This window comes from Ursus maritimus, unplaced genomic scaffold, assembly GCF_017311325.1.
Source record: "Ursus maritimus isolate PB19 unplaced genomic scaffold, ASM1731132v1 scaffold_19, whole genome shotgun sequence".
Lineage (NCBI taxonomy): Eukaryota > Metazoa > Chordata > Mammalia > Carnivora > Ursidae > Ursus > Ursus maritimus.
In genome coordinates, this window is record NW_024424341.1 from 28,151,221 (window position 1) to 28,163,034 (window position 11,814).

The window sequence follows — 11,814 nt, forward strand, 5'->3', positions numbered from 1 at the left end:
GCTTCCCCGAACGGTCACAACAATACTGGGCATGGCAGGTGCCGTGCCCATTTCGTAGATGAGGAAGCGGGGCTCGCTGTGTCTAAGGGACTTGCCTCAGGGCACCTGGTGAACGCGGGGTGTGTCCCAGCTGATCCAGGCTTTCTGTCTTCACCTTCCTGGACACCGGTGCAAATCTGCTTTCGTTTACTTCGCAGCCCTCTGAGTTCAATTCCCGCAGCCCTGCTCGATGCCAGGGAACAAAGCCCGATTCTTGCTCTCAGGCTTTGAAGATAAATGTGGCTCTTCTCCCGTGTAGCACAGTCCAGGTACTTGGGACAAGTAGTATATTTTGAGGCCTGGGGTGGGGTGACTTTTGAGGGCTCTGGCTCCCTGCACATGGAGGCCAGGGTGAGGCCCAGCTTCAGGAGCCAGCAGACGAGGAGCTGAGGGGCTAAAATGCCAGACCGCCGAAGACCTGGGTTCTAACGCGGACGCTCTGTGTGACCCTGGGATTGTCACTTCCACCCCCGGGCCTCAGGGTCCCCTGGTGTTGAGCAGGACTCCCTAAGCAAGCGTCGTTCCTTGCTTTACAGGGCACCTCGCCCTGGGCCCAGGCTTTTTACAGGAGTCTGCTGGGAGTTTGGGGCGGGTGTCAGGAATGGGCACCTCCTTTCTTGCATGGCGGATCTCCCCGTGAGCAACTTCTGTTCCGATTTCTATCACCATAGATTAGTTTTATTGTTCTGAATTTCCTATAAACCGACTCCCAGTGTACGCACACTTTAAGGCCTCGATTCCTTTGCTCTCCATGTCTGCGAGAGTCATCTGTTGTGGTCTGTTTCAGCAGGTTGTTTTTGTTTGTTTGGTTTTGGGTTTTTTAATGAAGATTTTATTTATTTATTTAAGAAAGAGCATGAGTGGGGGGCAGAGGGAGAGGGAGAAGCAGGCTCCCCACTGAGCAGGGAACCCTATGTGGGACTCAATCCCAGGGCCTTGATTCCAGGACGGGAGCTGAAGACAGATGCTTAACCGAGCCCCCCAGGCGCCCCATGTTTTTGGTTTTTTTAAAGATTTATTTATTTATTTATTAGAGAAAGAGTGTACAAGGCAGGGAGGGGCAGAGAGAGAGAGAGAGAAACTCCGAGAGACACTGTGTCCACTTCGGAGCCCACGTGGAGCTTGATCTCACGGCCCTGAGATCACGACCTGAGCTGAAACCAAGAGTCGAATTCTTCCCCGACTGTCACCCAGGTGCCCCTGTTTGTTTGTAATTGCTAGTGTTAGTTATATTTTCATTCTCCTATTGAGAGACTTTGGGGTTGTTTTAAGCTGTTATTTATTATGAATAAAGCTGCTATCAACATGATTGTACAATTTAAAATGTTCTTGTAATAAACACCTACAACACAAAGAAAAGACAAAATTACCGAAATCAGGAGGGCGACATCAAAACAACCGGTACTATAGAAATTTAAAAAGTTGTAAGGGGATATTAAGAACAACTTTATGGCGATAAAATCGATAATATAAGTACAATGAACAAATTCCTAAAAAGACAAATTACCAAAACTGACTCAAGAAGAAATAGGAAATCTTAATTAACATTCACATAATATCCATTTTAAATTGAGAAACCAAATGGAAGAGAATTTCTCAATATAATCAACGTTTCAAAATATGCTTTTTATTTATACCTGAATAGTGGCAAGATTTAAAAATGTCTAAATTGTTTATAGTAAAATCCACTTTTAAAATGCAACTCTTTACATCGTACTATCGTATTGAGATATTTTAAGGAGGATCAAAGAAAATAAACAAAGATTAAAAGTTTACACAAAAATAAATACAAAGGTTATCAGGTGGGTGATTCAGAAATACATATGCACATACGTATTTCAGAAGCCATGACATTCTAATGTCATGGTTTATTTTCATTATTCATTAGAGCCTCCTACTATAAGAATAATTCATACTATAATAATAGTATATTATTATACTGTAGTTATAATGAGTTACAATGTAATAACTCAGACTATAAGAATGTTGTTATTTGTAATTATTGTACTATTTCATATGTAAATATAATACTGTATTGCAATTGACTTCCCATTTATACTTACAGACAATATAATAAGTATCATAATTAAAGTGAAACGAAAAAGAATAGGAAATCTGAATATCACAGATATATCACAGATATCACAATAAAAGCAATTGAATGAGTAATTAAAAATCTTCCCACAAAGAGAAGTTTAGGTGCAAATAGCTTCATAGTCGAATCCAACCAAATATTTAAGGAAGGAAAAAAACCAATCACACGTAAACTTTTCTGACAGCCTTCCCAACTCATTCTATAAGGTTGGTATTATCCTGATAGCAAAGTCAGACAAAGACATCACAAGAAAATACAGCTATAAATCAACAGCCCTAATGAATATAGACACAAAAATCCTTTACAAAATATTACAAAACCTAACAACATATAAAAAGGATTCAACAGCATGACCAGGTGGGATTTATTCCGGGAATACAAGGTTGGTTGAACATTAGAAAGTCAGTTAATGTCATGCAGTATATTAATAGAACGAAAAACAAAACCCACATGATCATCTCGAAGACACAGGAAAAGTGGTAAAATCCCAAACCTGGGGGCGCCTGGGTGGCTCAGTCAGTTAGTGTCTGCCTTCAGCTCAGGTCATGATCCCAGTGTCCTGGGGTCAAGTCCCATGGGCTCCCTGCTCAGCGGGGAGTCCGCTTCTCCTTCTGCCTGGCACTCCCCCTGCTTGTGCGCGCTCTCTCTCTCCCTCCTCCCTCTCTCTCTGACAAATAAATAAATAAAAATAAAATCTTAAAAAAACCATGAACTGACAGTTATTTCACACCACTCACAAAATGAATTTCAAACGAATCCTAGACCTATGTATAAAAGCAAGAACCATAAAAGATCTAGGGGAAAAAAAGAACATAGGAGAAAATCTTAGTGATCTTGGGTCAGGCATCATTGATTTCTTTTTATTTTTTTAAAAGATTTTATTTATTTATTTGACAGAGACAGCCAGAGAGAGAGGGAACACAAGCAGGGAGAGTGGGAGAGGAAGAAGCAGGCTCCCAGCGGAGGAGCCTGATGTGGGGCTCGATCCCAGGGATCCAGGATCACGCCCTGAGCCAAAGGCAGATGCCCAACGACTGCGCCACCCAGGCGCCCCCAGGCATCGATTTCTTAGATACAACACCAAAAAGACAACTCATAAAACAAAAAATAAAGTAGATTTCATAAAAATTAAAACTTTTGGTTTTCAAAAGACACCATAATGAAGATGAAAAGAGAGGCCTCACACTGAGAGAACGTATTTTTAAATCCTCTGTCTGGTGAAGGGCTTACATGTGGTACAGAAAGAACTCTTACAACGAAATAATACAAACGACCATTCAAAACAATGGGCAAAAGAATTTAATAGATACTTCACGCAAAAAGAAGTATGAGTGGAAAAAGGCATGTGAAAAGATGCTAAACATCATTAGTCACTAAGAAAATGAAAATTAAAACCACAATGAGATACCATTACGTATCCAAGAGGAGGCTAGTCTGAGAGACAGGAGCTCCCAAGTGTTAGTGAGATTGGAAGCTGCGTATATTGCTGATGGCAACGCAAAATAGTGTGCTTCGGAAAAGAGTTTGGCAGTCTCTTAAATAGTTAAATATAGGGGCGTCTGGGTGGCTCAGTGGGTTGAGCGGCTACCTTAGGCTCAGGTCATGATCCCCGAGTTCCGGAATCGAGTCCCGCCTCCGGCCGTCCCTGCTCAGTGGGGAGTGGGCCTCTCCCTCTGACCCTCCCTGTCTCCTGATCTCTCCCTCACTCTCTCTCTCAAATAAATAAATAAAATCCTTAAAAAATAAAGTTAAATCTATACTTGCCATGAAGCCCAGAAATTTTATTCCTGATTATCTGCCCAGGAGACACGGACACATATGTCCGTACAAAGACTGGCCACAAGTGAGCGCCGCACCACGCATACCAGCCCGAAGCTGGAGACAACCCCCACGTCCCTTGGCATGTTGAACGGATAAACTGTGTGGGGCCATAAAATAGGATAGCATTCAGCATTAAAAGGGACCAAGCTTTGAAATGTACCAAACCTGAGACAGATGAATGAATGGACGAAGGGACAGACGAATAAAGATGTGACCGGGGATGTTTAGTAAAGTGATAGGATCTAGCCCTGGGTACCTGGGTGTTCGCTGCAAACTTCTTTCCACTTTGCAGTACCTTTGAAATCATAATAACATGACACGGCTCAGCTGCGACTGTTTTTATGAAGTCAAACAATGGAAATAATATTGATTTCATCCAAAAGGGAAAAGAAAAACAGAGTTGAAAAACTAGGTGGCAGGGCGCCTGGGTGACCCAGTCTGTTGGGCATCCGACTCTTGATTTCGGCTCAGGTCATGGTCTCGGGGTCAAGAGATCGAGTCCTGCGTTGGGCTCCTTGCTCAGCAGGGAGTCTGCTGGAGATTCTTTCTCTCCCACTGTCCCTCCCCTCCTCCCACTCTCCCCAAAACTAATAAATAAATCTTTAAGAAAAGCTAGGGGGCAAACGGAGGGAACGAGTATGTGTGCGATGTGAGAGCTCCCTCGCTGTCCGAGTCAGTGGCGACTCGCCGAACTTCCAGTCTGAGAAACAGCAGTTAAGGTCGGTTTAAGAGACTGACTGACCCGCAGAAGAAAGAACGACAAGAGTTCTCTGAGAATCGGAAGGCTGGGCTGGTCAGGGAACTGCTGTTTCCCATTACCAGCCTCGTGGTGTTGCTCGACTTAAAACTAGTGTCTGCGTTACTTTGATAAAAATAAACATGAGATTAAAAAAACTAGTCACCAAAAGCGCACACTTAAGCTCTTAGGAAAATAGTAAGACCCAAGGCCTTTGCATGGTTGAGGCGGACAGTGAGGCCGGAGACCAAAGTTGCCCAAGGCTGGCTCCCTTAGGTCAGGGCTGCTTCTCTGGAGGGCGGGGGGCTCCTGGGTGCTGGAGGGGCCCCCTCACCCTGCAGAGTCCCCTGCTCCTGCCTCTGCCTCGGCCGTTGCCATGGGAGTCGGCGTCTGCAGGAGCCTAGAGGCTGAATGCCCATCTTGTGCTCCTCTCGGCTCCTGGCTGGCTGAGCAGCCTCAGACCGACACCGGAATCCTGCCTGGAGGAGGAAAGCAGGGCCCAGCGAGGCAAAGAGAATGTGGGATGAGATGTGGCACCGGGTCATACGGAGAGTCTGGGCCTAACCCGTACTGAGAAGAGTATAGGGACCACACGTTTACGGAGCATTTTGAGAAGAAAAGGTGGAGCCTACAACAGGCACGTGTGTCGTCAGGCCCAGACCTCTGCACTGAGTGGATTTGGAAAGGAGAATGGGACCTTGCTTTTTCACGCACAGCACCCCAGACTTATTGCCACTGGGATTTCTCCCTCCTGTGGTTCTGCCAAACTTCCATTTGAGAAGCTACAGGAGAAGGAGAGCCGGTCACAAGTGGGGGATCTCTGCTGGGAGGAGACTTGGGCCAGGAGCCCCCGTGTCCGCACTCCCCTCCTTGGCCAGGGGTCCCAGCTGCCTTTGCTCCTCAAGGCTGGCGGGAATGGGTCCCTTGTAGTCATGGGCTGCAGAGACTGGACGCAGAGCTTCCCTGGGAGGCTGCTGTTATGTACAGGCTGGAGCCTAGGGGAGCAGAGGCTGTGCCGAGCCTCACGGGTCGCCCAGTGGAGGAGATCTAGAGCTCAGCCAGCAGAGTGGGGCCAGCGGGTCCAAGGAGGGATGGAGCGCAGACATCCAGCTGCAGGCGCAGCCCTGAAGAAGCTGGAGAGCACAGGGGCCAAGTCAGCCGAGACCACCGGACGCCCGGGGTGGCACTGCTCACATACCGTCTACATAGTTGCACAGCCTGGGCACGAAAAGATAGGGGCCTCTGGGTGGCACAGTCAGTTGGGCGGACGACCCTTGGTTTCAGCTCAGGTCGTGACCACGGGGTCCTGAGATTGAGATTCTCTCTCCCTCTCTCTCTGCGCCTCGCCCTCATGCTCTCTCTCTCTCTAAAATAAGAAATAAATAAATCTTAAAAAAAAAAAAAAAAAGCTCACTGAGCTCAGACAATTTTGCTGAGCTCCCAGGCACATCCTGGAATAAATTTACATCAAGCCCAGGTCGTTAGTAAACAGGTCATGATAAGCTCAGTTCAAAGGGAGTCCCAGCATAAGCATCTGCCTAACAGGTCCTTTGCTCCTTGAACTTCATGACTCTCATTCCCTTTGGATCACTCAGCGTTGCTAATCCCCCAGGGTCTCCAACCCCCTAAGGTGCCAGGCCATGCAGCTCCCCTTGCAACGTAATAAAAGCAGCTGTTGTGCTCTGAAATTTGTGCTCTGAACCAAGTATTTTATCCACATATTTGAGTCTTGAAAGAAAGAAAGAAAGAAAGAAAGAAAGAAAGAAAGAAAGAAAAGGGAAAAAACAGAAGAATAAAAGACAAGAGAAGAAAAGAAAAAGAAAAAAAAGGAAAGGTGTCATCACCAATTTTACAAGCGAGTAGATAGAGGCTATGATGATTAATTTTATGTGTCAACTTGGGTAGGCCAGGGTGCCCAGATGTTTCGTCAAGCACTATTCTGGATATTCTTGTGAAAGTATTTTCTTGCTGTGATTAACACTGAAACCAGTAGACTGACTAAAGCAGATCACCCGCTATACTGTGGGTGGGCCTCATGCATTCACTTCAAGGCATTAAGAAAAGGACTAAGGTCTCCAGAGGAAAAGGGAATTCTGCCCCCAGAGTCTCCTTGAACTCGAGACCTCGACATCAACGATTCCTGGGGTCTCCACCCTGCCAACCTGCCCTGCAATCTCAGACTTGCCAGCCGCCACAGTCCGGTGAGCCAAGTCCTTAAGATAAGTCTCTCTCTATACACACATCCTATATGCCTCCCCCCTTCTCTATAGTCTCTGTTAGTGACGACTACAGAGGGGGCTCGGGAAAGGTAACGTCCCAGGGTCATACACCAAGGGAGAGGCAATGCGGGCACTGGGACCCAGGCCAGGTCAGCTCCAAAGTCATGTTCTTAATCAAACAGGACAACAGCCCTTTCACCCTGGACTCTGGGGACTGAGTCAGACGATGCCCCAGATCCAAGTGTCTGAGGTCCCTAAGTCCACAGAACCCCTTCAGGCGAGGTCAGCAGGAGGGAAAGGGGAGGTCCCTCTTTTCAAGGCTGCACAAAGGAGCCTCTCCTCAGGCCCTCCTGAGTCCTGGGGGCCACATGGGGTATCACCGCTCAGGGGGAGATTTGATTAGTCTGATTTGGGTTTCTAGTTCAAGATCTGCACTCCAGACGCAGGGGTGGGAGGCCCCAAGAAACTTCAATTCGTATGTCACAGCGCCACCTACTGGTCCGTTAGAGGGCCAGCTGCAGTAACCCAAAGTCCTCTGCTCTCTGAGGCCAGGACATCATCCCATTTTGCAGATTGGCAAACAAGAGCTTTTGCTGTCCACTTTCCCCCATTCGTTCAATCATGTGTTAGATGCCAGGCACGATCTAGATGCTGGGGGTTCAGAGAAGCCAGTCCTCCGCAAAGGGATTGACAGAACGAGTAGGGGAGAAAAACCAGGAAAGACGGAGGTGGAAAGAGTAGGGGGGGCACACCAAAGGGAGGCCAGTTGTCGTGGGAAGGAAAGGCTTCCCCGAGGAGCTGCTGGTGATGGTGGGCTGAGGTCTTGAAATTTTGGAGGGGTCTGCCGGGCTGACGGGAGGGGCCCTTGGGGGATCATTTGATTCTCAATTCAGGACTCTTCCTCCAGCACAGAAGGACGGTGCCTGGACGGGCATCTTTGGGAGCAGAAGATGGGTTTGGCCGAGTGTGACATGAGAGCAGGGTGTGAGATAGGATCTGTCGCACACAGTTGGCCCCAGAGCCACTGGGGATACCTCTGCCGGTCCCACTGCGGAGACCGTGCTCTGCCAGGCTAAGGAGTCTGAACACATCTCCCCAGCATCGGGGAGTCCCGAGGAGCCCTGAAGTTAAGCCAGTGAGTAGAATGATCTGACGGCTTGGGAGAGACAACCCTGCAGAGTGAGGACGGGGTGACGTCAGAAGCAGGGACATCTTTTTAGGGATGATCTTCGAAGCAAAGGATGCCAACTCTCTGACCTCTGGCGGCGGGGGTGGGGAACGAGAGGCCAGAAGAGAGGAGACTTCCGGGGACACAGACTAGGTCGAGCTGGGTGATGAACTAGGGGCACAGGGAGAAACCAGCGAATGGGGATCTGGAGGACTCCCCGGTTTGGGGCTCAGTTGCCCATTCGTGGACCTGAAATAGAAGGAGATTTGGAAGACAGGATGAGGAGGTTGTTCCCGACGTGTTAGCCTGTGGGATTCCCGCATGTAGCTGCCGGAACATTGGTGAGATAGGTCATTAAAAAAAAAAAATTCTATCCTCTTCTCCACTGCCATTAAACCCTTGCATGGCAGTGGACCATCCCATTAGAGTCATAATGGGGAGATGCTAGTGAGGAAAGCGTGCAGTAGCGGGATGAGAATGTTTCTGTTCCCGCCATTCCACATAGACATGGTTTAGCTAGAGTCACCATTAGCATTTTTCTCAAGCTGCATTTACTGTATATGTTCAGTTTTAAAATTAACTGCACAAGGTTTATTTACTTCATAGATTATTTAAGATTCCTCTTTAAATATCCAAATATTAGGTAGGGTTTTAGTGTCTGAATTTTCTCCCATTGTGCAGTTGATGGAGTCATGGAAGGCTATGGTGTGTGTCAGCAAAACATAGGAAAGCTTGATGTGAAAAACAAAACTCAAACATCAGAACATCTCAATCAAGTACAGTGTGCTTCAGATCATCTGTGGTTTGAGATTATTTATGTCATTAAAATTACTCCTCTTCATTAGTATGGATAACTGCAAATTGCCCAAATTCTGGTGCCTGGAACTCATAGATAAGCAAGAAGACTATCAAATACTGTAAGATCACCGATAGCTGCATTCTTAAATGAAGCCAAACATTTGATATTTTCTCAGGGAATCGCTCTTGGTCTCATTTTAAAATCCAAGCAATGGTTAAATATATATAGTTTCAAAAACTAAGTTTTCTGTACTTATGATGGGTTGGAGTTATTACATATACATTTTTGCAAAAATAAGGCCATTTCTGCCAAGATAAATATTGTGTAACTCCTAAACTATTACAATGGCCCAAGTAAACTTACAACAAATAAAAAAGAAAACAACTCTTTAGAAGAGCATGATCAACTAAGGCAGACAATGCAATGCGTTCTTGATAGACATTTAATGCATACCTTATCTTAAATGGAATTATAAAGGCAAATATTTTTGCTTATATTTTAGGATAAGATCTAAGAAGCAGCTCATATGTTTGTGTTGTTTTAGTTTGCTCATGTTAGGAATGGCATAATACCACAAAGTAACAGCCTCTTGACTACTTCATTAACCATATTTATAATAGTCAGCAATAGCATCTGAGTGCTTATTTTGTTCTACTTTGGATTGTGGTTGGTTCCCTAAAAGTTTCTCTGGTCATCTTTCCATTTGAGGTCACTGTGTTATATGTCAAGTTGACTGGGCCACAAGGTGGTACCAGATATTTGGGCTAAACACTATTTCTGGGTTGGTCTGTGAGGAGTGTTTTTGGATGAGATCAAATCAGCGGGCAGCTGAGTAAAACAGACTTGCTCTCCTCAGTGTGGGTGGCTCGTCCAACATGTTGAAGGCTTGTGTTGAACAAAAAGGTACTCCAGATGGTAGAAGAGTGAAACTCTTTTTGCCTCAGTGTTCCTTGAGCTGGGACATCTTTAGTTCTTCTCCCTGCCCTTGGATCAGACTCCAGACCGGAACTTACACCGTCAATAGCCCGGATTCTCAGGCACCTTTACACTCTGACCCAAACTTTTCCATTGGCTCTCCTGAGTCTCCAATTTGCTGACTGCAGATCTTCGGACTTCCCTCAGCCTCCATAATTGCATAAGCTAATTCCTTATAATTAATCTCTTCATATATATATATATATATATACTTTTTTTTTTCCCCTATTGGTTCTGTTTCTCTGGAGAACCTAATACAGTCACCTATTTAGCTTTCTCATGAGCTCGTCAATGGGAGCTATGTGACTATAAAACACTAGCTTGAAGATTTGTACTCCCTTTCTGCAAAGTCTCTTTAAAAAAGAGCACCAAGAGGAAAAGCAAAGGAGGAGGGCCATTCTAAACATGTGCCTAGAAGCTGTCCCAGAACAGCCCCATTTAAACAGAGTGCTGCTCCGTAACACCTTCCTCTCGAGCTCATTTCATATAGCTCTATGTCTGTTGTCTCTGGCTTGGAAGTCCCAAAATGCTTTTAGCATCTGGCAGCCACTTGCTCAGTTCTCAACTACTCATGCTCAGCTGAGGACTCACTCAGTTTCTGAAGATTTGCACTCAGCCTCTGAAAGTCATCCTTGCTCTTGTTATTTTCAAAGCCCACCAGTTTGGTTGCTTCTACTGGAGCTGCTTCTGACTTCAAGGGTCTTTACTCTCATATGGGTGGCCGGGCTTTGGAGACCCTGAATTTCCATGATATATACATAAATAAGGGGGGGATTCCATGTATATATAGTCCATATAGATACATTTTTTCCCCCCACTTCAGATGTTCAAAGATCCCAGGACCCAAAAAAGGATCTTTGTCCTAGGGAGTTGGTATACTTGCTGGTTTCTTTAAGGCATTCTGGTTCTTTTTCCTGCCCAGGAAGAGATATCCAGTCAAAAACATTGTTTGCTTTCTTGAGCCAAGGAGTTCAGCAGTATTTTAGCACTTTTCTTAACCAAATGTCCTTCCCTTAACTTTAGAAGGTTGCATATTCTTATTCCTCAGAAGGATATATCAGGCATTCACAGCTGTCTCAGGAGTGAGTAAAATAGCTTAGGCTTCCAACTATATAATTTTCAAGAAATCCTGTAGTCTCTAAGTTTCAGGGTTGGACATATACAAGTTCACTGTTTATCGAATTTTAGGATACCTCATGTTTCCTAAGCATGCGTGTTAGCAAAAGATCTATTTTTCCTGCTTCCTCTAACATGTCCTCCCTTCCCTCATCCCACCTTTATTTGGGGGCACTAATGGAAGAAAACAGGGCCCCGTGACAGTAAGGGAGGGCTGGACTGGGCCTTCTCAGAAGATGGACTGAACGAGTCCATTTTCTCGGCCCAGCAACCAGGAAGGCGCAGTGACATCCGCCCAGAGCTCAGGGCCTCTAAATCCCGTCTCCGAGGTCAGGCCGGGCCGGCGGACCAGCATTTCCTGGAGCTCCCCTACAGTGTCGCCCCAGAGGAGCGAGCACCTGCAAGTCCAAACGCCCTTTCGCGCCCTGGACCAGAGCGGCTTTGAGCCGCGACCCCTCGGGGACGGAAGTGGGAACGCGCCTGGAGGGCAGAGCGAAGCGCCGCGCTCCCGACAGCACAGAAGGGCGAGCGGCCCACCGCCGACATCCCGGCTCCACCTGCAGAGGTCAACCGGGTCGGCGGCCCGCATTCCAAGACCGCCCGACCACCGCGGCCGACGCCCAGACACCCGGGCGGGGCCTCGCGAGACCCAAACAAGCCCCACGTGGCAGGGCGGGGCCGCCGCGGGACGTCACGGCGAGCGCGTGCGCGGTAGCGATCTCGCGCCGGCGTACCCTTGTGGGGGCCGTAAAGCGCGGAAGGTCGCGGTCCTCGGCTTTCCCGAACTTTTTATTCCGTCTGCCCCGCCCTTTCCCTTACCCATTCCCCGGTTCTGGCGCTAGGTCT